Source organism: Penaeus japonicus, unplaced genomic scaffold (assembly GCF_977035675.1).
Source record: "Penaeus japonicus unplaced genomic scaffold, GWHDUDI00000001_assembly GWHDUDI00000020, whole genome shotgun sequence".
NCBI lineage: Eukaryota > Metazoa > Arthropoda > Malacostraca > Decapoda > Penaeidae > Penaeus > Penaeus japonicus.
The window spans coordinates 41,565,621-41,570,368 of NW_028234422.1; positions in this window are offsets into that span (position 1 = coordinate 41,565,621).

Here is a 4,748-nt window from a genome sequence, read left to right on the forward strand (position 1 = left end):
AGAGAGAGCAGACATACACACTCACACACACACTCTCTAACAATATATCAACAATCACACACACTCAAACTAACACTCACACGAACAATCAAAAACACACACACACACACACACAACATCACCCCACACACTCATCCCAAACACAACACAAGACACACAACACACCACATCAATCCACACACACAAACACAGAGATATTTATTTATAGTTTGAGATTTATAGTAACAAACACAGATTATATATATTGATCGATGATTATAGATAGAAATATATTGATTGTTATATATAGTTAGATATATTCTTGATTGAGATATTTGATTTAAACACACACACAAACTCACACTAACTCTACATATCAATCTCACACACACAAACCTACACACTATATATATTTTTAGATTGTTATAGATAGATAGATATATTTGAGATATATATAGATATTAGATTTACTCACACACACACAAACACCACACACACACACCACAACACACATACGACACACACACTCGACACCACACACACTTATATAGTATATTATATATATTGTTATTGAGTTGATATATTATTAGATATGCTTATTCTTTATATTTTATATTAGATTATATATATTTATTATATAGACAAACTAAAACACCAACACTCACACTCACACACACACACACTCACACTCACACACACTCAACACCCACCCACACACAAACAACACTCCCCACACACACTCACACAACACACACACACACTCACTCTCACACACACACACAAAACACCCACATTTATATATATTTTAGCTATAGATATAAATATATACCTCCAGACAAACAAAAACCACACTCACAAAAACACACACACACACACAATCACAAACCACTAACAAACACAAACAAAAACACTCACAACTCACACACACAACACGGCACACAAACACACACACACTCACACACACACACACACTCACCACCCCACCCTACAACAAGTACACACACTCAGCACTCACACCGACCTCACACACACACTCACAATATATGATTATATAATATATATATATATAATATATAGATATTAGATGATATATAAGTTGATTTACACACACACACATTCACACACTCACTCACACACACAACACAAACACACTCTCTCACTCACACACACCCACACACACACAATCACCACAAACACACACACACACAACACACACAACACTCCCACACAATCCCTCCCACCCACCCAAACATTCACAAAACACACACACACACACACACAACACACAATTTACACACTCCCCACTCACTCACACACACACTCACACACACACACACAAACACATATATATATATTATAGATATATATATATATATATTATATATATATAGAGATTAGATTTTGAGTGAGATATATATACACACACCCAGAACGACACTCACACTCACTCAACACACACTAACACACTCTAATACACACACACACACACATAAACACAAACACACACTCTCACACAGCAACCACACACACACAAACAGAATGTATATATTAGATATATAGATATATATATATATATATATATATATATATATATATATATATATATATATTACATATACATATAGAATTATATATAGATTGAGGTATATAGAGTTGTAGATATATATTATAGTTAGATTATATTTAGAGTAGACAACACTCACATCACACTCACAATCAAACACTCTCACAAACACACACATACATACACTCTCAATCCACACACACAAACAAATACACACCAAACCCATAAACTCACACACACACACACAAACAACACACACACTCACACCACCCACAAACACACACAAACACACACCACAATATATATATATATATATTTTTTATTTATATATATATATATATATATATAGATATATTAGAGATATATACATATACCCCACATACACACACACCACACACCACACTCACACTCCACTCACTCACACACTACACACTAATACACACACACACACACACACACTCACACACACAAAGACACTCACTCTACACACATACAACACAAACTCACACACACAAAACACACACAAACCACACACACACACACACACACAACATACACATACACAAACACAATAACACACACCCACCCACACACACAATAACAACCAACCACCCTCACACTTGAGCCTCCCCACCACCAACCCAACCAAAACATACACACACACACACACTCTCTACACACAACACACACAACACCCCACACACACACACAAACACCACCAACACACACCTACACATATCTATATAATTGACACACACAGAAGTAACCACACACCCAATCCCCCCCACCACCAAACTCTAACACAAACACACACTCACCACACCCATCTCATCCTCACACACACCACACACACACCACAATCACGCAATATAACACACACCACACAATATCACAAAACTCACTCACACACTCCAATCACGACCACACACAACACAAACACACAGAAACACACTGCTTACAAAAAAATCACTTCAACAATCACACAACATCACTCACACACAACTAAGCACACTAACACAACACACAATATATCCAAATATACAACACAATATTACTCACCCCATCACTCACTCACAAAAACACACACAACTACACAATCACAACTACTCATCACACAGATCTCACACAAAACACTCAAAAGCACAACCACAAAATATCTAAAAATAACTATCAATCACACTATCTAAAACACTATCAAAAAAAACTCAATCTAAATAACACAATTCATTAAAAATCACACATACTATCAAACAACTCCCCCACCCACCACCCACACCCCACCACACACACCCACACCCACACCCCCACCCCAAACAAACAACAAAATATAAAACTAAAATACTAAATCTCACAACACAAAAAACGTAAAAAACACACATCACATTCTATTAATTAAACACAGCAAAAACTAACTCACAAACTATAACACTCACACTACACTAAAGACACACACACACTCCCAACACAAAACCAAAAACACACTAAATCAACACATACACTATATATAACATACATACATCTCCACACCCCACACACATACAGACCAATCATCTATATATATATATATATATAGTAGTTTATTGTAGTTGTTGGTTAGTGAGAGAGTGAGATGATAGTTTGAGTATTTATTGAACGTGAGTGTGTGTGTGTGTGATTTTTATTTATAGAGAGATAGATTTTTATATATTGATAATTTGTGACTAACTCACTATCCACACACCACACTCACGACTATCAACTCTATACTCAAACACACACAATCACCATCCCAACCCTCACAACAACACTACACCAACATTATACAAGCGGCCTCCAACATGTCTACCGACGTAAGCACCACATATATAACAATAATCCCATAACTCCTTTTTGTTCGTTTGCAATTAACCTTTCTTTAAGTATGAATAGGCAAATATGAGATGCTGTCATCCTAGTTTTATTTGGTAGGAGGGTACAATTTGCTAACATTTCTTGGAAGGATTAATTCTTTCCTTGTTTTAACTAATTATTTGTTCACTCCATATTCGTAATGTTTTTACCTAAAGCGATAGATAGGGGAGGGTGATGTGAAATGTTTCCGTGGTAATAATAAAGTTAAAGGTGAGGGGTAATGGTGTACGGTTTATGGTGTACGGTGTCTGATATTTGGTGTACCCACTTGATGCCCCTTCCTACTCACTGTCTCTTTCTTTCTTTCTCTTTTCTCTTATCTCTCTGTATCGTCTTCTCTCTCTTCCCTTTAATCTTTCTCTCTTCAATCAATCTCTCCTCTCTCATTCTCTCTCGCTCTCTTTCTCTCTCTCTCTCTCTCTCTCTCTCTCTCTCTCTCTCTCTCTCTCTCTCTCTCTCTCTCTCTCTCTCTCTCTCTCTCTCTCTCTCCATCTCTCTCTTGTCTTTCTCTCTTAACTTCCATCTCTCTCTCTCTTGTGTTTTTTTCACTCTTTCCTTCAATCTCTCTCTCTCTTGTCTTTTCTATCTCTCCTGTAATCTCTCTCTCTCTCTCTCTCTCTCTCTCTCTCTCTCTCTCTCTCTCACCCTCCTCTCTGTCACTCTCTCTCTTCGTCTCTCTTCTCTCTCTCCCTCGTCCCTTTCTTGTCTCTCTCTCTTTCTCTCTCTCTCTCTCTCTATCTATCTATCTATCTATCTATCTATCTATCTATCTTTCTATCTATCTATCTATCTACCTATCTATCCATCTCTCTCTCTCTCTCTCTCTCTCTCTCTCTCTCTCTCTCTCTCTCTCTCTCTCTCTCTCTCTCTCTCTCTCTTTCTCTCTCTCTCTCTCTCTCCCTCTTTCTTACTCTCTTTCTCTCTCTCTCTCTTTCTTACTCTCTCTCTCTCTCTCTTTCTCTCTCTCTCTCTCTTTTTTCTCTTTCTCTCTCTCCCTCTCTCTCTCTCTCTCTCTTCCTCTACCCCTCTCTCTCTCTCTCTCTCTCTCTCTCTCTCTCTCTCTCTCTCTCTCTCTTTTCTCATCTCTCTCTCTCTCTCCTCTCCTCTCCTCTCTCTCTCCTCTCTCTCTCCTCACCTCTTCTCTCTCTCTCTCCCCCGATAATGCCCGTCCACAATCTAATTTTTCTACTAAACACTAAAGAATTTCTAGTGTATATATTATCTAAACAAAGATTGAGTATACTTACCTACGTGTAACCTCAACAAACAATGCGCACTAAACGGACTTCATTTTGAAAGAGCATAAAGATTCACA